The sequence below is a fragment of the Urocitellus parryii genome, chromosome 11 (assembly GCF_045843805.1).
Source record: "Urocitellus parryii isolate mUroPar1 chromosome 11, mUroPar1.hap1, whole genome shotgun sequence".
Classification (NCBI taxonomy): domain Eukaryota; kingdom Metazoa; phylum Chordata; class Mammalia; order Rodentia; family Sciuridae; genus Urocitellus; species Urocitellus parryii.
This window is the reverse complement of record NC_135541.1, coordinates 47,729,991-47,755,262: the sequence shown is the minus strand read 5'-3', so window position 1 is coordinate 47,755,262 and position 25,272 is coordinate 47,729,991. Positions and strand designations below refer to the sequence as shown.

At 38.9% G+C, this 25,272-nt stretch overlaps 1 non-coding gene across 1 annotated transcript; it reads left to right on the top strand.

The window, feature by feature from the left end:
* The first annotated feature begins 204 nt into the window (after window positions 1-204).
* Window positions 205-310, top strand: LOC113198348 (U6 spliceosomal RNA). Its single transcript, XR_003302832.1, has one exon. It is a non-coding gene; the product is annotated as a U6 spliceosomal RNA (small nuclear RNA).
* Window positions 311-25,272: the final 24,962 nt, after the last annotated feature.

Sequence of the window (25,272 nt, the reverse complement as noted above, 5' to 3'; positions counted from 1 at the left end):
CATGCCTGCAATTCCCAGCAATTTGGGAGGCTGGAGCAATAAGATCACAAGTTCAAGGGCAGCCTCAGCAACTTAGTGAGGTCCTAAGCAACTTAGCCAGACCCTGTATCAAAATTAAAAAATAAACAAGGTTGGTGGTGCTCAGTGGTTTAAGTGCCCCTGGGATCAATCCTTGTAGCAAAAAAAAAAAAAAAAAAAAAAAGTGTGCTTGCTTTGGCAGCATATATACTAAAATTGGAGTGATACACAGAGGATTGGCATGGCCCTGCACAAGAACAACATGTAAATTTGTGAAGTGATCTGTATTTTTCTGTTTCCAGTCTTTCTCTGTTTTGTGTTACATTCTCCAGTTTAAAATTTAGCATCATAATCTCAGCTTTCAGATTACTAAACTGTTCAGTATACTAGGAAAAAAAAAGAGATGCATTTTGAACATGAGATGTACAAAAGAGCATTTCCATACGATAAAAATGACATGCCCAGTAAAGCTAAGGAAAGTCTAGAGAATGTGGTAATGCATACCTAGCAGATGCATTGATCTAAAATGTAAGAAAAATAACACTGTAAGGTAACCCTGGAAAAAAGATGAGGATGGTACCATTAGGGTCTCTCAGGTCAGAATACAGCAATAAATAAAATTAATCTGGTAATATGTTTTTAATGCATTTGAATAGTGAGATATAATACATAAAATGTATTTAAAGACTTTTTCTGTGACTAGATAAGAAGATTATGCCTAATATGAGTTTCAGCTTGATTACTGCTGGTATTCAGTTACTAATACTTAGTATCTAGTAGGTATAGATGAATAGCAGTTATTTGCTGAGTTAACAAATCAAAAAAACACTAATGGATTAATTAGGAGGATCTAAGCTAAGGCTATAGCAATGGTAATGAACAATGAGAAATAAATAAGTATTGTTGAAACAAATTCAATATGATTTAATATTAGATCAAAAGGGGAGAAATAATACATGATTTTGAAGTTTGGGGTCTGGGAGCTTTGAAGATGGGGTAGGGGAAGATCATGGGTCTTCTATCCCAACTTGTGCATAGGAAAGGCTTTTTATTGTTAATCCTTCTCATTGGAGGTATAAACTAGAATTGAGTTGGGAAATACCCACAATACAGAAAGGAGTACAATAAGGACATTATAATTGACAGGAAATTGAATTATCTAGCTATATATTTTGGGATGATTAGAAACAGTGTTCTTAGCTAACCTAACAGAATTCTAAGCAACTTGGATATTTCAAAGAATGGATAACTTAGGTGTTACTCGGTTTTTCTCAGTAGCAAATATAAAACAAACAAAAAAGCTAATTAAATTGAAAAGCTGCCCTATAGCTCGTCTCACCATTTTTGAAGCAATCCATTTTACTTTAAGTACTCCTAACAAATACCTTCTAAAAGGCAAAGATACCGGTAAAAATGAAACTCAATGTTCCCAGCTGGCAATGTTTCCATCTCTGCCCTGATGGATGATACAATAATGAAGATGATCTACATACACCCTACCGCAATATCTGACTATTTTCTAAAAAAGATGTTTCCTTTTTACACCATAGAGAGACAGAGGTTCCCCAGGTAGAGAACAAAGAGCTCTCTCCTAGAAGACAAAATCTTAGAGAGTAAATTAATTGTATTGATAAATCTTATCATAATTCTGTTCGCATCTTAAACTAAAGCACAGATAAAGGATGATGTAGGTTATTTTAATAGTCACTTAACAATAGTTATTTAGTGACATATTTACTAAGAAAGTTCATTTCTTGCTTCAGGGTAACATGAGAACTTGAGATTTTTCTGAAGTTTTACAACCTAGCCACAGACATATTAGCTGAAAATGAGGTCTCTTGTTAGAGTTCTTTGATTCCCTTGGTATATTCTGGGAATACAGTAAAATAATTGTCTCTACCATTTACCATAAAGAAATTTAAATATATAAAAAAAACATTAACCACTTCACATCTGAACTAACAGAACATGTTCTTGAGGCCAGGCTGATCTCCCTGTCAACAGTGACTCAGACCTGAGGAGGGGGGTACAAAGTAAGTAAAAAACACAGACTGGCCTTTGGGGTGGGTGTGTGGCAAGTAAATGGAAGCACATTACATAACCATATACACAACTGTATATTGCTCAGCCAACAGTGTTCATTTTGGAGATACAATCTTGTGATCAACATCCAACCCAAGATCCATCCAATCCCTTGTTTTCCAAATAGTATTCTATCCTGTTATTTAAAATCTATGGGCATCCACATTCCTCAGCCTCCCCTGTGAGTTTGATTGGGTTTCCCACAAATATAAATTATATTCACTTATGACATTATGTAGCCTCAGTCCTTTCTAATTCTTCATTCAAATCCGAGGAAACTCTCATAGGAAGGTGCTTGGAAGGTATTTCCACAAGTCATCCAAGAGGGTGGAGACCAAAACACTAGCATTTCAGCCTTCAAAGGCACAGCAGCTGGCTGGTAAGAACTTGTTCCTAATTCCAAGAGTAAAAATACACAAAATAGGCCATTTTCTTACAAAGTGTCTAAGAAGGAATGAAAAATTATTATAAAAGTATCTGGGGTCTTAAAATATGTTTATCTTAAAGAGCTGCCATTTCTCATATCTCTTTTCTCTAAATACCATTCCTGCCACAGCCCAGATTGAAACAACTAGGATTGAAAGGGGAAAAGTTCATGAAACCCACAGTGAATTAGGGAAAACAGACTCTACACCAAGAAAACAAAAATTTAAGAAGCACAAGGGAATTTGCTCTCACAGAAAAAGAAGCTTAGGATTGTCCTCACAAGAAAGTGCAGGATAGAGCTCTAAATAAATAGTGTTATCACCAATAATAATAATAATAATAGCATTTAAAACTAACATCAGTAGGAACAGAAAACGTATAATTCTTTTTAAAATTCTTCTTCTGACCTTAATCCTGTACTTCACAAATCATTTTCTACATTTCTCTTTAAGGGCATGGACATCAGAATCCTCCAACAATTGAAACAGTGCTAGAAACAATCACCTATTGAGTACTTACTAAGTACCACGGACTATGCAAAGTGTTTTACAGACATAAATTCTTTTAACTCTCACAATAACTCTATTGGTAATTAAAATGAATTTGCACCAAGTGAAAACTGCACTGGCATTTGGACTATGGAAAAAATGTGCTTCTTCATCATGTCCCTTGTCATCCCTGAAGTTGAACCCAAAAGTGATGGGGGCAACGGGGATCCCACACAAACTAGAACTGCAGAAAAGCAACTAGGAAATGGGTATCTGAATGTTTGGTTTAAGTAAAGGGTGGGATAGAGGAGATGAATTAAAATCCTTGTGAATAGACAAGGTTAGCCTACAGTTTTACTCAAAATGTATGAATCAGAGATTGAGATTACCAATATATCTGCTGGTCTGTACATGCAATCACATTTATTTATAAAAAATAATAAATAAAAATAAATTGACTCTCGTTGGATTAGTTATGGTGTGTGTGTGTACATATACTTAGGTTTAGATGCAAATTATATGAAATCTCTGTATATATACATGTGCCTAAAACCATACATATAACCAGGTATCCAATATTTACTTACCACACATTCGGCAACCAAGAACTTAAGAGGGAAACACACAATAAGCAAAACGTTCTCTCTGAATTCAAAATGGATGTGGTAAAAATCAGGTTCTTAGAGCACTGCCTTGTCCCTCCTGCCCACTCTCAAAGCTAATTAACTTTTATTTACTTACCATTGCTCAGGGGCTTGGTATTAGTAGCCTGTTTATTTTTATTCTCCTAGATAAGAAGTGAGAAAGGGAAAATTATTAGAGATAAAGATCTGCATTGGCCACAAAAAGTGACATGACTTGAGCTTTTTAATACCTTGTTGCTGAACAATTTTGTGACTGAGTAAACTTTACCCAAAATCTATTATACAGTTGTCTTAGCACGAATTCTTATTTCGGGGGTGGGGGGACTTAGTGTTTTAGTTTTCTGTGCCCAAAGCATGAGTCAAGAATTACTGTTATATGGGTTGGGGTTGTAGCTCAGTGGTAGAGCACTTGCCTAGCATGTGTGAGGCACTGGGTTCAATCCTCAATGCCACATACAAAAAAAATAAATAAAGGTCCATCAACAACTAAATATGTATATAAAATTAAAAAAAAAGAATTACTGTTATGTTAGGTTGAACAAACTGTCTTTTTCAGTGATAGCTTGATTGTAAGGAACAGAACTAACATAGGCCAACTCCATTCAAAGCATATGTATGTAACTGTCCCTCTGGGGAAGATAATAATTACTCTCACAGACATGAAGAACACCTGACCCTCATGGAAATTGGAGCCACAGGCAGGGAAACAGTCAGGTCCACGGTCCACCTCACTCTCCCAGAGTGTTTCTCACCTGTGTTTTGAATCTATGTAAAGAATCTCTTGGTTCTGCCAGGAACTTTGAGTGGTGTCTAGTTTTGTCCTTACTTCCAGCTTCAACGTCCCACCTTTCCACTCATTTCCCCAGAAATAGGTCTAATTCCAAATTCCCCAAGAAATGAATCTGATTGGCCCAGACTAAATCAGATGTTTACCCTTAGTCAAACCAGTTATAGCCAAGTGTGGCAGGGTAAATGTTAGAACCATTACTGCCTCAAGCAGCCATTCGGAAGTTATTCATTCAACCACTTATTTATCTGTTTTCTTATAATATGTGGTCTCTCGCCACATGGAACTCATGCTTGAGAAGAGATTAGTATTTATTCTATGCTGTTTTGAAGGCAGAACTCAGATCGAGAATGAAAATGACAGAAAAAAAGAACTGTGCAACCACTGGTGGACTCCAGAAATGAAATGGAAGATTCCAGGATGCTTTACCTAGCTCCTCAACCACAGCAAGTGGCAGTAACTATCAAGAATAGTGTTGAAGTGATTCTAGCTTGTGGGAGAAGATGGAACTAAAGCAATTGCTAGTCTCTTTAAACTCCATGATTCCAGGGGCTGGGGCTGTAGCTCAGTAACAGAGCATCTGCCTAGAATGTGTGAGGCACTGGGTTTGATCCTCAGTTCCATATAAAAATAAAGGTATTGTGTCCATCTACAATTAAAAACAAAAACAAACAAACAAACAAAAAAATACACTCTGATTCCAAAATGGAGCTTCACAGAATGGAGTTCAGAAACAGAATGACAACATCTGAAACTACAGTTGACCGCAGAGAGGGCTTCCCAATAGGCTTCATTACGTTATTCCCCATCCTTGATCTTCATAGATGTACTCTCTGTACTAAAGACATTGTGCAAATGTTCAAAGAGAGCCACCGTGGCTCTGAAAGAACATTTTTATAAGCCATGTTGTAGGCTGACTGTACAAATCCGTAATAGAAGCACTATAGGATCTATTGTGACTAATCTGTTTTTAGAACAATACTGAGAAATGACACCACTTCTAATCAGAAAGGGAAATGGGCTGATCTCTCTGAGTATATGTGTGTGTCTCTGCCTGTGATGCAATAAAGGATTTATGTAAACAACCTTGAAGATCATCTGTGACAGGCAATGCTCTGGATGGCAACAGAGGGAAGCAACAAACACCAGGGTTTTAATGCTGACTTTGAAACCTGCCAATGTGTTTCAGTCTGGCTCCTTCCTCTCTGGCCTATACTTTTTTCTTTATTTGGAAGTAGATAGAATCACAGCACTTAGTTCACATAATGATAAAAAGAAAAAATAATAGACTTAAGGCATTTAGCCTAGTGCAATGTGTGACTCATAGTGAACATTTTGCAATAATTTGTTACATAGTTTATATAATATTAATATGTACTGACTGCTTTGAATTTTATCATTATTCCTCCTGGCTTTAAAGATGAAGAAATATTTTATGGTTGAGGACATTGAGACTCAGGGGAGTTAAGTAAATTGCTCAAAGTTAAATTTTGAGTGGCATACCTGTAATTTGCACTCAATTTGTTTGAAACCAAGAACTTAAATCAAGTAGTTTCTGACATCTTTAATATTAAACTTCTGCCTGGCATTTCAGGTAAACAAACATATGTTTACAGATAAGTTCTTCAAATAAATGATTAAGTTAAAATGAGGCCTTTAGCGTAGACCTTTAATCAATCTGACTGGTGTCCTTTATAATATAAGGAGATCTGCCACACAAAGAAATTTAGCAGCAGGTGTGCCTGCACAAGGAGAAAAGAGCACATGAGGATGCTGAGGATGCTGTTAGCAGACCTTCTGCAAGCCAAGGAGAGAGGCCTCAGGAAAACCAAACCTATAGGCACCTTGATCTTAGACCTAACACCTCCAGAACTGTGAAAAATAAATTTCTGTTGCATAGGCCATGTGGTCTGTGATATTTCATTTTGGTAGCCCTAGAAAACTAACATATTCCTCACACATTTATTAAATATAAGCTAGCTATTCAAAATATTCTCATTTTTCCTTTTCCTTTTTATTGTACATTTTGCTTATTCATGTCTTCTTTTCTTATCAGCCTTGCTGGAGGCTTTCTGTCTTATTTAAGAATGAAACAGGGGCTGGGAGTGTTGCTCACTGCTACGGCACATTCTTAACATTGATACATTTATAAATACCTATAGGTATTTATACCTATAAAAGCCTATTTATACATTTATAAGTACCTATATGTTCAATCCCTAGCACACAAACACACATACACACACACACACACACACACACAGAGAGAGAGAGAGAGAGAGAGAGAGAGAGAGGGAGAGAAAAGAGAGTGAACCAAATATCCTTGTTCAGATTCTGGCTCTGCATTTCTAGTCGCATAAGCTTTGATAAGCCACTTAGCTTTGTTTCCCTCTATTGTAAATGAGGATAATTATAATGCCCTTCTCCATTGAGTTAAGACAAATAAATGATCAATTAATATAAATGAATAACTTAGTAACAATGCAAGTAAGTACTAAATATTAGCTGTTTTGTTATTTTGTTATAGCTAATATTTTTATGGTCAAAATTTAAAGTATTGCCTTTGGATGTTATTCTCTCTTTTGTTTTATTTTACCATAATTTTATCTTTACGTTCCATAATATACTTCCTAGTTTTGGTTTGGGGCTTACTTTTTTCTTTTTATAGTTTCTTCCAGTCTTTGCTAATTTATTTTTTAGTATTGCTTTTTCCTGTCAGAAAATGTATGCAAACCTATACATTTCTTCTGCTTTAGCTACTTTCAGCAAATTTTGATAGAAAATTGAAGGTATTCAGCTATAGGTATTTTATAATTTCATTATAAATTAGGACTTATTGGATGACTTGGATACCTGAATTCTTTTTTAGCCTATTTTCAGAGATAAGGATTCCTTCTCTGTTATCTTACATTGCTGTGCTCTTTAACAACCTGCCTCCTTGCAGCTTGCAATACCCCAGGCAGGCCTTGTGCTTCTGGTTTGTAGGCTCCACATCTTCTTGTGCTTTTCTGAATGTACCAAACTATTTCTTAAATATTCTTCTGCATCCCAGAGCAGCTTTTTTTCCATATAAGTAACTCTTTTTCTGCCCAACCCCCAGTCTTCTTGATGCTATTTCTTTTCAATGTTGCACAGTATGTGGGGACTCTTTTATTTTTCTTTTCTACCCCTTGAATAAAGCAAGAGTTATTCCTCTCCATGTTCTCAGTAGGTGGGAAGGGTGGAGTTTTCCTTGTCCATCAGGTGGCTTGACTCCTTTTCTCAAATCTATTACTACAGGCCGGGTTTATGACTTCACTTCTTCCAAACCTAACTTCTTTGGGCCTACCTCTTCTTTTCATGGCTAATATGATTCTTCCACTCAAGTGGTTTTTTTTTTATTTATTTTGTCTGCATTTATTTACTTACTTACATATTTATTTTTTAGTGAGCTGACTGATTAAGTACCCACTAAGATCAAGTTTCCTCCTTTGAACTTAAAACTTTAGGACCATGTTCCTGGGAGTTATGTTCTTAGAATGCAATGAAAGCTGCTGATTGTCTTCTACTTTCTACCCAATTGTTTGGGGAGGGGGGGTCATAGTTTAGTATTTAACGGATGAAGAGGAGGATGGTTGAGTTTGATGGTGGATTTAAAGATGAGGAAATATGCACTCTTTCTTAGAAAGCAGCTTTAAAGGGGCATAAAAGATCTCCTCTAAGTCCATTTTCTATTTGAGCAAGTGAAGAGATATCAAGTATTTTCCTGTCTTTTGTCAGATGGATATTTCTGGAACTGAGGTTGATGAATGCCAGACATTGTTTTGGAAATTGCTTCATGATATATCCTGTCTCTTATCACTCCTTTATAGATAATTCTTGGGTTCAAGTTTTTAACCTCTCTGTGTCTCCATTTCCTAATCTATATAAAGGGGATAGCTACCCATTGGGTTATTATGGGGCAGAAAAGGGATAGTCCATGTAAACTACTTAGAGCTGTGGCTGGCTTAATAATTCTCCATAATTATTACTATTTAATAATGCTGCTATTGTTGTATAAAAAGTGTCCTATACTGAAAGCTATAAGACTAGGTCCATTTCCAGATTATTCTCTTCCAACTGAATAATCTTGAGCTTTATTTTCTTCTCTGTGGCTTAATTGTCTCATTTTTAAATTTATAGTGTTCATAATTCACTTGAATCAAATGTATGAAATATGATATGTCAAGAGCTTTGTAATGTTTGGAACAACTAATAATAAAAAAAATAGATTAAAAAAAATTAGGGCTGGGGATGTGGCTCAAGCGGTAGCACGCTAGCCTTGCATGCGTGCCGCCCAGGTTGGATCCTCAGCACCACATACAAAGATGTTGTGTCCGCCGAAAACTAAAAAATAAAATATTAAAAATTCTCTCTCTCTCTCTCTCTCTCTTTAAAAAAAATTATAGTGTTAGGATATATAATCTTCAAAATCCTGCCTGCTCTGATGTACTAACATTCTGTGGAAGCTGTAGCAATACTTTGCTTCATGTATCCTCTGGGAAAGAAAATTCTTTATAAATCTGTATTAAACAAACACAATTCTTTCTAAAACCCACAAAGCAAAATACTTTAACACAAAGTTCATTTGTCCTTAGTTGACCCTAATGAATGATTCCTTTGCAGTGTATCTTTCCTTTTTCTTCTTTCTAACCTTGTCTCTGGGCTTCTTTCCCTCCAATTCAGATCTCAGTGTCATTTTCCTTAACAGCATTGTAATCTCCAAAGTGAGATAGATCCTATATTAATCAATTCATTGACTAATTACACCTTGATATATAAAATGAACAAATTTCATTCACACTATCAAATCAAACTTTTCTCATTCACTATACAATTTAAGGCTTTATTTTCATGGCAAAATATGTTCCCTGGTATTGTTATGTACTTGTGAAATATGTCTAGAAGGGGAAAAGGTAAAAACAATTTGACAAATCACACATCCATGATTTCTTCCACCAGCCTGAGGCTTTATCCTCAATATCACCTAAGCAAACCCTGTGATAGAGGGCTATTTTCTACCAGGACTGTGCAGAAACTATCAATGAGAACCCTCAGCTGGATTCTGTCTGGTTCAACCTGCTAGTAACTACTTCTTTCCCATCACAGCTTCCATCCAAGTTGTACATCTATCTCCAAATCCCAGAATCACAATTCAATCTACCATAAGCTACTATCTACCCAAGAATTTCAGGTGTTTAAAATAACTCAGAGACACAATTCTGATCCAGAACCAGTGCTCTTAATATTTGTATAATTCCATACTTGGAAACAGAATTTCCCAATGGGTATTCAGCAAAAATCTGGTTCCATGAAATAAAAATTGTCTTTGTAAAGTAGAGGTAAAACATAAATTGGGAAGCACTCAGCCAAATGAAATCAAACAAGTTTGTTTAGAACAAGACTCGCCAGAGCCTTTAATATACCTATACACTGGGAATTTCTAAGAGATTAACAAGCACTTTTAAACATAGTCCCATTCAAAGAACATCTGTGAAGGTTTATATTAATATTTAGCAAGTCACACTCTCAGCCCTCATTATGGTGACATGTACTTCCCAACCCTTCTGATATTGGTCTTAGTAATTTGACCTGTTTTGGCCAATGGAGTGCTAGAAGATATGATTGAAGTTTGGGCCTTAATACTTTTGTATCAATTAGTTTCCTTCTTGAACTTTGTCTTTGCCATGAAAAGCCATCTTCATTAGCCATCTGTCTCAGAATGATGGGAATTGCATGAGAAAACCCAATTACAACCAGTAGCATGAAAACCGGCCTACATGACCCACAACCTTGAAGTCAAGTCACCCAAGGAGCCCCACCTAGACAAGTCCTCTTGATAGGTATCTTTTTCATTATTCTGTTGTATTTTTCCACCATAGACACTATTTTATTTTTTCCTTTTCTATTTAAAAAAGTTAAGACCTCTTCCAGCTCCAGGTTTTCAGTAACAGGAGTGAGTAAAGATATTCTTGGTCCCCACACAGTGTCCACTGGTGTAGGCAGTAACTACTTTTCTCAAACCTGTAACTGAAGAGTGGATCCACTGGTACAGTTGAACTGCAGACAAATGAGCAAGAGAATGAATGTGGATGGCTTAGAAACCACTTAGGCATTGAGACTGACATGCCACAAAAGCTGACTAAATACATCTCACTGAAGTGGACTTCCATGCCAAAAAGGATGGGAAAATTAATGCTAGATGCCTTCAAATTCCCTCTTCTTACCAACCCACCTTCATTCTTCGGTGTTCAGCAAAATTAGAGTGCTTTTTAGCTTGGACATATATGCAGTTTTCATTGTGATTTCCATATTTATAATTCTACACAATAGACCTGAAGCTTGTGAACTGAGATGACAGCCCCATTATCCAACCCAACGTGGAACTTGCAGGGCTAATAATTGACAGAGCTGTCATTGGGATCCACGTCTGAATCTAAGCCCTGGTGACTTTCCTTGAAACTCTACTCCCCTTAATTCTTATAAGAGGGGCTTCATGTCTTTCTGTGTCTTTAATTCCAAATTTTTTACCTTCAGATCTGTCTGATTTGGAAAGACATAGGGTAATTAGAGAATGATTTCAAAACCAACCTCCAGTTGAATAAGAGTGCAGCTTGCATGTTTTGTGGCTTCCATTTATTTAGTTGAATAAAAATAGAAATCCAATGTCCTATATCTAAAATGATCATAGTAACTTTAAAAGCTACTCTAAAGAGACGAAGAGCTGCAGGAAATGACTAAATGGCACTGAAAGCAGTACTCTGCTCTTCAAAAGTTCAAAAATTAGACAATATGGGTGGCAGAAAGCTGGGATCTGAAGGAACCAGGAAATGGCCCTGAACAAATCCCAGAAGTTGTAATACAGACAAGTTATATGCACAATTGCTGAAACCAACAGCTGAGTATGTTTAATAAACACTCATTGAACCCATCTGAGGTCAGGAGAGCTCTTCCTCATGGCCTTTCTCTTGTGTGTAACAACTGCTGTTGACCAGGTGGCCCCAGACACAGTAGGCACTGCCTGGGTATTGCAAGGCTCCTGACACAGTGCCCTCTACGAGGCAGTGAGGCTCCATGATTCTATCCACCAAAAATATTTTACTGATACAGCACTGCCTTCCACTTCTCATAAGAGGGGAAATAGTACTGAATTTCTGAAGGGTACTTTGGCCTTTGAATTCTTTCATGTATTCATCATTGGATAAAGAGTGCCCCTCTAGGGCTGGGGTGTAGCTCAGTGGTAGAGTGCTCACCTTGCATGTGGAAGGCACTGGGTTCGATCCTCAACACCACATATAAATAAAATAAAGGTATTGTGTCCATCTACAATTAAAAAAAAATTAAAAAGAGTGCCCCTCTATGCCAGGCATCCTTGCAGGGGCTGTAGCTGCTATAATGAACAAAGCTGACAAAACTCTCCACCATTATGGAGCTGACATTCTTGTGGGTGGAGGCATAAGCTACTCCGGTGGAGAAAAATGAAAGGTAATTAATAAGCAGAAGGTGACACATTCTGTGGAAACCACTTAAGCATTAATGTGAATAGGATGGGTTAAAATTTTAAATAAGGTGATCAGGGAAGATCTCATTGATAAGTTGACATTTCTCCTAAAATCATGTTTTAAACTTTACAGCTACAGAAGAAGAAGAAAGAAGAAGAAGAAGAAGAAGAAGAAGAAGAAGAAGAAGAAGAAGAAGGAGAAGGAGAAGGAGAAGGAGAAGGAGAAGGAGAAGGAGAAGGAGAAGGAGAAGGAGAAGGAGAAGGAGAAGAAGAAGAAGAAGAAGAAGAGGAGAAGGAGAAGGAGAAGGAGAAGGAGAAGGAGAAGGAGAAGAAGAAGAAGAAGAAGAAGAAGAAGAAGAAGAAGAAGAAGAAGAAGAAGAAGAAGAAGAAGAAGAAGAGGAGAAGGAGGAGGGGGGAGGAGGAGGGGGGGAGGAGGAAGAGGGGGAGGGGAGGGGGGAGGGGGAGGGAGGAGAAGAAGAATGGAATCACAACCAAGTGCTCTTTATGATTATCTCTAGATCTGAATGGGCTGAATTCTGTATGTATGCGTGTGTCTTTTCAGCTGGAATCTTGAGAAGGTATCTCTACTTTAAAATCACACACACACACACACACACACACACACACAAAACTCCCCCAGCAATTCTGATGCATGGTTAAATATAAATCTGTTTCCTTCCCACCTTATATTTTAGATTCTAGGCTTTAACAGATCCTGGTGATTCTGGGAATTCCATATTTTAAGTTATATATATATATATATATATATATATATATATATATATATATATATATATTTAAATCTTCCCAAAGTTTCCACCAATTCAATAGTCAAAGAGTCGTGCATAAATAGCTCGAAGCACACAGTGAGAAATAAGTGATGTAATCCTTGTAGAGAGGTTAGCATGGTGCTCAATACATGTTTCACTGTCATCACTATTGTGGTTACTATGAAAAGCTTAATGGAGAACTCTCTGTTCAATCTGGACCTTGGAAAAGGAACAGGATATAGAATAGAAAAGGGATGTAGCTAATACGCTGACATTTGATTTTCTAGGCTGGAGAAATGCATGGCCAAAGACGTGGGAAAGCAGCTTATCAGGAGCAAAGGCAATTCTTCCTTTTGTTCAGTGCACAGTCACGGGGCTACTATACCACAAGCTCTGCAGGGTCAGGAGCTGTTTGTGTCCTCCCTCTCCACTGCTTTGTCTCAGCACTTAGCACAACCAGTACAAACAGATGGCAACATATGTTAAAGGTTCAGTGTTTTGTTCACAACTAAAAGCATATTCATTTTAGACACATCCCCAGGCAGTTTCTATGTCATCTACCAACATTTTAATAAGAACCTAATCAGAAAGAATATGTTAAGCGAGATATATTTAAGCTACAAAAATAATACATAATCAATTGTTGGATTTGTATGCTATTACAACTTTGATTGCTATTGCTAGAAAATCAATTGATTTGCTGTTGCTAGGAAATCAATGAATTTTTTAGTATAGAAATATCCCTTTATGCCAAAGCTTGGAATTTTAACAATGCTTTATGGAAATATTCTTAATTTTGTCACAAATATCTGTAGTTTTCTAAACATTAAATATGGAATAAAAATTGAATAAATCTGTCAATTAATAAATTGTGAGCAGCCAAAAAATACGTTTGGCTAAGTTAAGCAAACAAACAGCATTTTATTAGAATGATTTAGTGCACTCCCCCAAATTAAGGAAAAATGGACAACGAGTCTTGAAAAGTCAGGGACCACAGTCTCAAGGTTCTGTACAGAAGGGAAGAATAGAGTATCTATTCAGAATACCGTCATGAGGATGAATTAGCCCAACAGTTTTGTGTTGCTCTGCTCAACATCCAAATTCCTACAAGACGGCGACTGACCTGGCTTAGACCACAGGCTCAAACTTGGCCAGAGGAGGGAAAAATACCATAGTGTTGTTTCCTTTGGAACTAAATACAGCTTGGAAAGGTTATTATCCAAAGGAAAATCAGAGCAGTGCTTCCAGAAGAGAACACAACGAACACTGAACATACAAAACCAGAATTCCAATGCAAGAACTAGTAACCACTTTGAACATCAATCATAGTACTGAGTTACATAATTCAGTGATATTCTTCAGAACCTGCGAAGCTGGGGTCTTTTCCCATTTACTTATTGGTCTCATATTTCTGCATAATTTTTAGTTTCTAATTTTTATATGTCTTTCCTCTCTCCTTTTAAATTGATTATTTGCTACTTTTAATTTACCTACCTTGGGCAGTCTCTATCCATTTTCATCTTCTACTCACAATGACCTAAGAAATGAAAAAAACAAGCTTATTGGACATGTGCATATGTTGAATCTATGACTAAAATGGATATGCTAAATGCCTAAGCTTTGTGTCATCTACATCAGCTGCTCAGAGACTTATCTTGCTAACATTTAGACAGTGAAATTTATACATGATATGCCATCAATTTTAAGAATGTAATATCCCTTTATAATTATTTTAAAATTCATCTTCGCCATATCATCAAAAGAAAAGAAAGGGCGAATATTTGCTCACTTTTACAAGTATAAAAATGGAGCCCCGGAGAGCTTAAGTACATTGGTGGAAAGCCAGTGTTTAGCCCCAGGTGTCCTGGTTTTCAGTCTACAAGATAGTTAATAGACTCAGCTATGTCAACATCAGAAGGTCTACAGTATCATAGGTCAGAGGCAGCTTAAAACTCAAGGAATCATTGGGGGATACAATTGCAGGAAACAGAAGAGCACAGGGAAGATTCCACACGTAGTTGCCAGTAGCTGCTATACATTTACAACTTGGACAACAGTATCACAAACGAAAATAGACTTTGACTTCTCTGTTTAATTTAGCAACAACTTGAAGGTACTCATAATAATTTTGTAAATCTATAGGTGGCTCAAAACCATCTTAATTAATTAATAACCTAGAAAGGGTTATTAATATATTGAATGACAGAAGCAAGATTCCAGGTGGAACTATTGGCTAAAATAACTAAGATGAAATTTAGGGGTTGGGCTGGGGTTGTGGCTCAGGGGTAGAGTGCTTGTTAGCATGTGTGAGGCACTGGGTTTGACTCTCAGCACCATATGTACATAAATAAATAAAGGTCCATCAACAAATAATAAGAACATTTTTAAAAAAAAGAAATTTAGCATGAATTTTTAAATTTCTCATATCTAAAATCCAAATTTACAAACATGGTAAAAGGAAAATCTGACTTGACAGCAATTAGATAGGTTTTGATATACTGCAAATAAAGAAAGAATAGTAACACCATTTATTTTGACATAGTGCTTGCTGGACATTATGCTAAGTACTATACATGCAGTATCAATTTTCACAATAATTATTAAAAGTAAGCTGCATCATCTTACTGCTCCCTCCTCCTTATAGGTGAGAAAGCAGATTATTTGAGAAGTAAAAATGCCCAAGAGTCTAAAAACTAGTCAATGTTGAAACCCACAGTTAAACCTACATAAATTTATGTCTTAACCAATATATAGTGTATCTATGTCTTTTTTTTTTATTGTTGGTCGTTCAAAACATTACATAGTTCTTAATACATCATATTTCACAATTTGATTCAAGTGGGTTATGAACTCCCAATTATACCCCATATACAGATTGCTGAATCACATCAGTTACCCTTCCATTGATTGACAAATTGCCTTTCTAGTGTCTGATGTATTCTGATGTCTGTCCTATTCTCTACTATCCCCCCTCCCCTCCCCTCCCCTCCCCTCCCCTCCCCTTTTCTCTCTCTACCCCTTCTACTGTAAATCATTTCTTCCATTTGTATTATCTTGTCTTACCCCTCCTTTCCTCTTATATGTCCTTATGTATAACCCTGAGGATCGCCTTCCATTTCCATGCAATTTCCCTTCTCACTCCCTTTCCCTCCCACCTCTCATCCCTGTTTAATGTACATCTTCTTCTCAAGCTCTTCGTCCCTACCCTGTCCTTGTTTACTCCCCTTATATCAAAGGGGTCATTTGGTATTTGTTTTTTAAAGATTGACTAGCTTCACTTAGCATAATCTGCTCTAATGCCATCCATTTCCCTCCAAATTCTATGATTTTGTCATTTTTTAATGCAGAGTAATACTCCATTGTGTATAAATGCCACATTTTTTTTATCCATTCATCTATTGAAGGGCATCTAGGCTGATTCCACAATCTTGCTATCGTGAATTGAGCTGCTATGAACATCGATGTAGCAGTGTCCCTGTAGCATGCTCTTATTAGGTCTTTAGGGAATAGACCGAGAAGGGGAATAGCTGGGTCAAATGGTGGTTCCATTCCCAGCTTTCCAAGAAATCTCCATACTGCTTTCCAAATTGGCTGCACCAATTTGCAGTCCCACCAGCAATGAACAAGAGTGCCCTTTTCCCCGCATCCTCTCCAGCACTTATTGTTGTTTGACTTCCTAATGGCTGCCAATCTTACTGGAGTGAGATGGTATCTTAGGGTAGTTTTGATTTGCATTTCTCTGACTGCTAGAGATGGTGAGCATTTTTTCATGTACTTATTGATTGATTGCATGTCCTCCTCTGAGAAGTGTCTGTTCAGGTCCTTGGCCCATTTATTGATTGGGTTATTTGTTATCTTATTGTCTAATTTTTTGAGTTCTTTGTATACTCTGGATATTAGGGCTCTATCTGAAGTGTGTGGAGTAAATATTTGTTCCCAGGATGTAGGCTCCCTGTTTATCTCTCTTATTGTTTCTTTTGCTGAGAAAAAACTTTTTAGTTTGAGTAAGTCCCATTTGTTGATTCTAGTTGTTAACTCTTGCGCTATGGGTGTCCTATTGAGGAATTTGGGGCCCGATCCCACAGTATGTAGATCATAACCAACTTTTTTTTCTATCAGATGCCGTGTCTCTGATTTAATATCAAGCTCCTTGATCCATTTTGAGTTAACTTTTGTGCATGGCGAGAGACAGGGATTCAGCTTCTTTTTGATGCAAATGGATTTCCAGTTTTCCCAGCACCATTTGTTGAAGATGCTATCCTTCCTCCATTGCATGCTTTTAGCCCCTTTATCAAATATAAGATAGTTGTAGTTTTGTGGATTGGTTACTGTGTCCTCTATTCTGTACCATTGGTCCACCCACCTGTTTTGGTACCAGTACCATGCTGTTTTTGTAACTATTGCTCTGTAGTATAGTTTGAAGTCTGGAATCGCTATACCGCCTGATTCACACTTCCTGCTTAGCATTGTTTTTGCTATTCTGGGTCTTTTATTATTCCATATGAATTTCATGATTCTTTTATCTATTTCTACAAGAAATGCTGCTGGGATTTTGATTGGCATTGCATTGAACTTATAGAGAACTTTTGGTAATATCGCCATCTTGATGATGTTGGTTCTGCCTATCCATGAGCAGGGTATATTTTTCCATCTTCTAAGGTCTTCTTCTATATCTTTCTTTAGTGTTCTGTAATTTTCATTGTATAAATCTTTCACCTCTTTTGTTAGGTTGATTCCCAAGTATTTTATTTTTTGGGGGGATATTGTGAATGGAGTAGTTTTCCTCATTTCCGTTTCAGAGGATTTGTCGCTGATATACAGGAATGCCTTTGATTTATGCGTGTTGATCTTATATCCGGCCACGTTGCTGAATTCATTTATTAGCTCTAATAGCTTCTTTGTAGACCCTTTTGGGTCTGCTAGGTATAGAATCATATCATCTGCAAATAGTGATAATTTAAGTTCTTCTTTTCCTATTTTTATGCCTTTAATTTCTTTCGCCTGTCTAATTGCTCTGGCCAGTGTTTCGAGGACTATGTTGAACAGAAGTGGTGAGAGAGGGCATCCCTGTCTTGTACCAGATCTTAGAGGGAATGCCTTCAATTTTTCTCCATTCAGAATGATGGTGGCCTGTGGCTTATCATAGATTGCTTTTACAATGTTGAGGTATGATCCTGTTATCCCTAATTTTTCTAGAGTTTTGAACATAAAGGGATGCTGTACTTTGTCGAATGCTTTTTCTGCATCTATTGAGATGATCATATGGTTTTTATTTTTAAGTCTATTGATGTGGTGAATAACATTTATTGATTTCCGTATATTGAACCAGCCTTGCATCCCAGGGATGAATCCTACTTGATCATGGTGTATAATTTTTTTGATATGTATTTGAATCCGATTCGCCAGAATTTTATTGAGTATTTTTGCGTCAAGGTTCATTAGAGATATTGGTCTGTAGTTTTCTTTCTTTGAAGTGTCTTTGTCTGGTTTCAGAATCAGGGTGATGTTGGCCTCGTAGAATGAATTTGGAAGTTCTCCCTCTTTTTCTATTTCCTGAAATAGCTTGAAAAGTATTGGTGTTAGTTCCTCTTTAAAGGTTTTGTAAAACTCTGCTGTATACCCATCCGGTCCTGGGCTTTTCTTAGTTGGTAGTCTTTTGATGGTTTCTTCTATTTCCTCTATTGTTATTGGTCTGTTTAGGTTGTCAATATCCTCCTGACTCAATCTGGGCAGATCATAAGACTTAAGGAATTTATCTATGCCTTCACTATCTTCTATTTTATTGGAGTATAAGGATTCAAAATAATTTCTGATTATCTTCTGTATTTCTGAAGTGTCTGTTGTGATATTGCCTTTTTCATCCCGTATGCTAGTAATTTGGGTTCTCTCTCTTCTTCTCTTCGTTAGCATGGCTAAGGGTCTGTCAATTTTATTTATTTTTTCAAAGAACCAGCTTTTAGTTTTGTCAATTTTTTCAATTGTTTCTTTTGTTTCAATTTCATTAATTTCAGCTCTGATTTTAATTATTTCTTGCCTTCTACTTCTTTTGCTGTTGTTTTGCTCTTCTTTTTCTAGGATTTTGAGATGAAGTATGAGATCATTTATTTGTTGGTTTTTTCTTTTTTTGAGGAATGAACTCCAAGCAATGAATTTTCCTCTTAGAACTGCTTTCAGTGTGTCCCATAGATTCCGATATGTTGTGTCTGTGTTTTCATTTAACTCCAGGAAGTTTTTAATTTCCTCCCTAATGTCTTCTATAACCCATTGATCACTCAGCAACCTATTGTTCATTCTCCAAGTGATGCTTGATTTTTCCTTCCTTCTTTTATCATTGATTTTCAGTTTCATTCCATTATGATCAGATAAGATGCATGGTATTATCTCTACCCCTTTATATTGTCTAAGAGTTGCCCTGTGACATAATATATGGTCTATTTTTGAGAAGGTTCCATGTGCTGCTGAGAAAAAAGTGTAACTACTTGATGTTGGGTGGTATAGTCTATATATGTCAATTAAGTCTAGGTTGTTAATTGTGTTATTGAGTTCTATAGTTTCCTTATTTAACTTTTGTTTGGAAGATCTGTCCAGTGGTGAGAGAGGTGTGTTGAAGTCTCCCATGATTATTGTATGGTGGTCTATTAGACTCTTGAACTTGAGAAGAGTTTGCTTGATGAACACAGCTGCACCATTATTTGGGGCATATATATTTATGATTGTTATGTCTTGTTGGTGTATGGTTCCCTTGAGCAGTATGAAGTGTCCTTCTTTGTCCCTTTTGATTAACTTTGGCTTGAAATCTATTTTATTAGATATGAGTATGGACACTCCTGCTTGTTTCCGCAGTCCATATGAGTGGTATGATTTTTCCCAGCCTTTCACCTTCAGTCTATGAATATCTTTTCCTATCAGATGCGTCTCCTGTAGACAGCATATTGTTGGGTCTTGTTTTGTGATCCATTCTACTAGCCTGTGTCTCTTGATTGGTGAGTTTAAGCCATTAACATTTAGGGTTATTATTGAGATATGGTTTGTTCTTCTATCCATATTTGTTTATTGATGTTACTAACCCTGATTTGTTATCCTCTTTGACTACTTTCCCCCCTTTACTGTCCTACCTCCCATTGTTGGTTTTCAATGTTATTTTCCATTTCCTCTTCCTGTAATGTTTTGCCAAGGATTTTTTGAAGAGATGGTTTTCTAGCTGCGAATTCTTTTAACTTTTGTTTATCGTGGAAGGTTTTAATTTCATCTTGTAATCTGAAGCTTAATTTCGCCGGATACACGATTCTTGGTTGGAATCCATTTTCTTTCAGTGTTTGAAATATGTTATTCCAGGATCTTCTAGCTTTCAGAGTCTGTGTCGAGAGATCAGCTGTTATCCTGATTGGTTTACCCCTAAATGTAATCTGCTTTCTTTCTCTTGCAGCTTTTAAAATTCTCTCCTTATTCTGTATGTTGGACGTTTTCATTATAATGTGTCTAGGTGTGGATCTCTTATGATTTTGCACATTCGGCGTCCTGTAGGCTTCTAGGATTTGGGAATCTGTCTCATTCTTCAAGTCTGGGAAGTTTTCTCGTATTATTTCACTGAATATACTTTTTATTCCTTTGGTTTGGAGCTCTGTGCCTTCCTGTATCCCAATGACTCTTAAATTTGGTCTTTTGATATTGTCCCATAATTCTTGGATGTTCTGCTCATGGTTTCTTAGCAGACTTGCTGAGCTGTCTATGTTCTTTTCCAGTTGAAATACTTTGTCTTCATTGTCTGATGTTCTCTCTTCTAAGTGATCTACTCTGCTGGTAGTATTCTCAATTGAGTTTTTAAGTTGGTTTATTGTTTCCTGCATTTCTAGAATTTCTATTTGTTTGTTTTTTATTACCTCTATCTCCCTGTGAAATTGATCTTTTACTTCCTGGATTTGTTTGTCAATGTGATCTTTCATTGTCTGATTTTGCTGTCTCATGTCTTCCTTGAGACTCCAGATCATCTGAAGCATATAAATCCTGATCTCTTTATCTGACATTCCATCTGTTGCAGCTATTACCTCTTCTAAAGTTGAGTTGACCTGCATTGCTTGTGGTCCTTTCTTTCCTTGTCTTTTCATACTGCTCGCGTTTCTTTCTGCTTGGTGCAACTGTTGTGTTTTTGAAATTTACCCCCTATTTATTTATGTTGCTCTTGTATAGTTGGGAAGTCTCCCTTGCAGGGCGGGTATTGGCTGTGCTCCTCCTCTAATTATGGTGGTCTGTCTACCCCGCTGATTGGTCGCAGGTCTGCCCCCTGTGCGGGCACGGGTGGTGGCTTTGCTCTGCCCCCACTCCAATTGTGGTAACGTAACTACCACGCCCTGGGGTCGTTGGTCCTGATCTGGATGTGGGTGGCGGCTCTGCTGGGCCCCCACTCCAATTGGTGTGACAAGTCTACCGCGCTGGCAGACCTCTAGGCCGGTGGGTCGCAGTTCTGCACAGCCCCCACTCCCAATGGGGGTACCTGACTACCTCTCCAACGGGTCGCTGAGCCCCCTCCGGACCCGGGCGGCGACCCTGCTCCACCCCCACTCCAACCAGTGTGACGCGACTGCCTCGGTGTTACGCGTCCACCACGCTGGCAAGCTACCTGGCCTGTCTTGCCAGTTGGCGGCAGGTCTGCCTGCCCTGCTTGCTCGGATGTCAGCTCTGCACAGCCTCTACTCCAAATGAGGTTACTTGGCTACCGCGCCGCGGAATCGCTGGTCCTATTCTAGGCGTGGGCGGCTGCTCTCTTCAGCCCCAGCTGCGTTTGGGGTGTCATGGTACCACGCCGGCGGGTCACTTGGCCTGCTCTGGGCGCAGGTGAAAGCTCCACTCTGCCCCTCCAGCACCCCGCCGGACCCTGATTGAGAAGCAGTCACTGCCGGTTCCCTAGCCTTGGGCCAAAGCAGCTTAGGTAGCCGGGACCCCGCCTCTCCGATCCTGATACACTCTCCGCTGGCTCCAGGGAGCGACCCCACGGGTTCCCCAGCCCCAGGCCAAAACTGTTCCGGGAGTCAGAACCCAGTCGCCCCAAGCTCAGCGCACGCTCCACTTGGAGCTGGCCTCCACCGGCAGTCTCCGCAGTTTCCTCAGACCTGGGCCAGGTTAGCCCCGGGAACCAGAAACCAGCTGCTCAGTGCCCTGCGCATGCCTTGCCCAGCACGCGCCTCTAGGAGTATTCTCCACAAGAACCCCCGCCCCGAGCCTGAGCAAGAAATCTGTCTGCTAGACGCAGGCAAATACCAGCCTGATATCACCTGTTCCGTAGTTGAATGGGCTGAGATCAGTAGAACATGGGGATGATTACATCATCTCTCCGAAATGGCGGCTGCTGTCCTCCACTGTGGTCCGACCGGTGTCTTGAACCAAACTGGGCCGCTTCTCTCCTCTGTTTCAAAGCCGGAACTCAGCACTAAGGGCTCCGATGTACCACTGGCAGGAGCCCCCCGCCCCATCCGTATCGCTGTTCCCCCGCTCCGGCACCCTGCCGCTCCCCGGCACGCGCCACAGACTCCAGCCTCCCGGCGATCACCTGTCAGGCTATGCGACCCTCCGTGCGGGGAAATGGAGCTCTCAGAGCCGAACTTCTCACGATGGAAATCTGTCCACTAGATTCTGGAGCACCTCAATTTCACTGGAACTTCCCAAAGATATCCTTCAGCTGTTTTGCATCGTCTTTCTCCCACTTAGTGACGCGGCGCCCTGGGGTGATGCACTCCCTTCGCCACCATCTTCCTATTCTCCTTGAGTTATCTGTGCTCCACAGGAAGGAGGATCACTTTGATTTTTTCTGCTTGCCCCTCCCCCAGCGCTGGCTAGCCAGGTTTCGTTTTGGCTGCTACTGGGAGGAGGGGTTGGAGGTCAGGTGTCTCTAGTTTCCCCCTAGTCTTTAGGGAGGCTCAGCTTGATACTCCCTCTCCCGGCAAGCCTAGGAGAGATTTTATGCGAATTCCCGATGTCTGGGGGGTGAGCTGATTGACACAAACCTGTTTTGATGCTGCACTCTGTGGGAGAGTGGCGGTGTATCCTTCAGCTTTACCGGATGGTGGCCGCTGACTGCCTCGGTGGAGTGTCCGCTGTGGGGGATGGGACTGTACTGCTTCCTTCCCCTTCTGAGATCCCTTGCTCGGCCCAAGGATCAGTGTGGGCTTGGCTGGCGGGATTCCACCTAATGGCAGTCTCTAATCTCCCTGCTTGCTAATTAATCACTTCTCTGCGGCACCACGCCTTCTGTAGCCTCGGGGCAGGCCACGCGAGTCAGTCGGCCTGGATTTCCAGGGTCCTGCTGCTGGCTGTTGGGATCCCCGGCACTCTCGTGTATCTATGTCTTAACCAATATAAATGTCACTCATAAAAGACTCAAGGGAGGGGCTGGGGATGGGGCTCAAGCGGTAGCATGCTTGCCTGGCATGCTCGAGGTGCTGGGTTCGACCCTCAGCACCACATACAAATAAAGATGTTGTGTCCGCCGAAAACTAAAAAATAAATATTAAAAAATTCTCTCTCTCTTAAAAAAATAGTTTATTAAAAAAAAGACTCAAGGAAGTCTGCTCGTAATACATATTTAATTTGGAGAACAAAGTGCAGTTTTCTGTGTGTGTGTGTGTGTGTATGTGTAGTTAGAGAAAGAGAGATATAGATATATTTTTAATATTTTTTTAATTTGTAGATGGACACAATACCTTTATTTTGCTTATTTATTTTTATGTAGTGCTGAGGATCGAATCCAGTGCCTCACACATGCAAGGCAAGCGCTGTATCACTGAGCCACAATTCCAGCCCCAGATACAGATATCTTTTATGGAGAGAGTCATATTTATTCTGAGAGTACTGGAAACCATGGCATATAAGTTATGAATGAGGAAGCTGAAAACAGATTCTTAGAGGTGCCTTCAAATATACAAATTTGAAACAAGAGTTATGTGTGTTGTCAAGAATTGTGCCTAACCCTGTCTCAAATTTTTTATAAAAATAGAGTGGGCAGGAGGGAGCAGGGGACATAGCTCCAGTGGTAAAGTGTCCCTGGATACAATCCTGACATGCAACAGAGAGATAGAGGGTGGGGTTGTGGGGAGAAAGGAAGAAAGGAAGGAAGGAAAGGAGGGAGGGAGGGAGGGAGGGAGGATCGTGCCTAGGCATTGAATTTGGCCAGACTGGATCACCTCTTCTAACCATGTGACCTTGTACCTGTTTTCTCACCTGTGCTGCTGTTTGGAAGCATTAGAAACAATGCATTTGAAATGCCTTTGCATAGCCCTGGAACATGGAAAGTGATCAAAGCAAACATGGAAAGATTTGTTTTTTGTTTTTGTTTTTATTATTGCTGCTCTTTGTGGAAGTTAAAGAACAATGAACTTTGCCTCCCTATAAGGAAGAATGTTCAAAGATGGTAACTCTCAAGAGATAGTGCACTACTCCCTAGGGGTACTTAGGCAGAGTTCATATATGTTTAGGAGAATACTACACTGCATAGCTTGAGTTTGGGATTAGATGCTAACTGCAGTCCCTTTTAAAGAGATTCTATTTAAGAAACCATCTGCTTTCTCTTACCTACAAAATGAGCTCTCTGGGCAGCGGGGAACGCTTGATTTGAGTTGCAGCAGTAGGATGAGAGTTCAGGGAAGGATCTTCACCATTTTTTTCCACTCCCCATTGGGGTCAAGTCCATACCCTCTGCAGAAGTCTGACAAGGAAAAGAACTATTTGTAATCTCAGGTCAATGGGCACACTTCACAGGGGGAAGCAGCCCTGAAAGCACGGTAACTTTGGCATCAAATCATGCTTTTTTTAAAAAAAATACCTATATACTTTTGATTTATAGCCCCAGCTAGATGGCCCAGAGGAACAGAATTAGGAATGCAAAGATTGCATGTTAACTTCCTTAGCCACTCCACTCCTTCTCCCAAACTACAGCCCTGCTATTGAATTACAGCATATGTTCTGAGTTGCTTCATTTTACTACCTCACACAAGCATACCATTGGTGAATGGATTTTATCCTTTGCTTTTTTTTTCCCCTTAGTGTTTGGTAGACCTGGGGTTTTGAAGATATGAGTTGCTCTTTGTTTCATCATTTGAACTATATTTAGTAATAGCATATCTATAAAGGTGGAAAAATATTTTACTCTTACTAGAGTAAGAGTAAATTTGGAAATTCATCAGGGATGACAAAAAGAGAAATTACAAATTGATCTCAAGTCTTAGGGAAGTGTCTTGGGCCTTTTGTTTACAGGCTAGAGAGATGAAATCTGCCTCTTTGAAGTTTTCCTCTTGACACATTTCTGGCTAGACTGAGGTAAATTGATGAGATTTTTCTAATATCACGGGATGTTATGTTTCTCTTTTGGACTTTGGAAATTGTTCACAATATGAAATTTATTAAAATCAAAGTATACTCTGTCCCAGATGCTGTTCCTCCTGCCTGTAAATCTCCTCCCCCCTTTTCCTGTTATAGTTTTATTGGTACATTATAGTTATACACAATAATGGCTCACTGTGACATATTCATATATGCAATAACATAATTT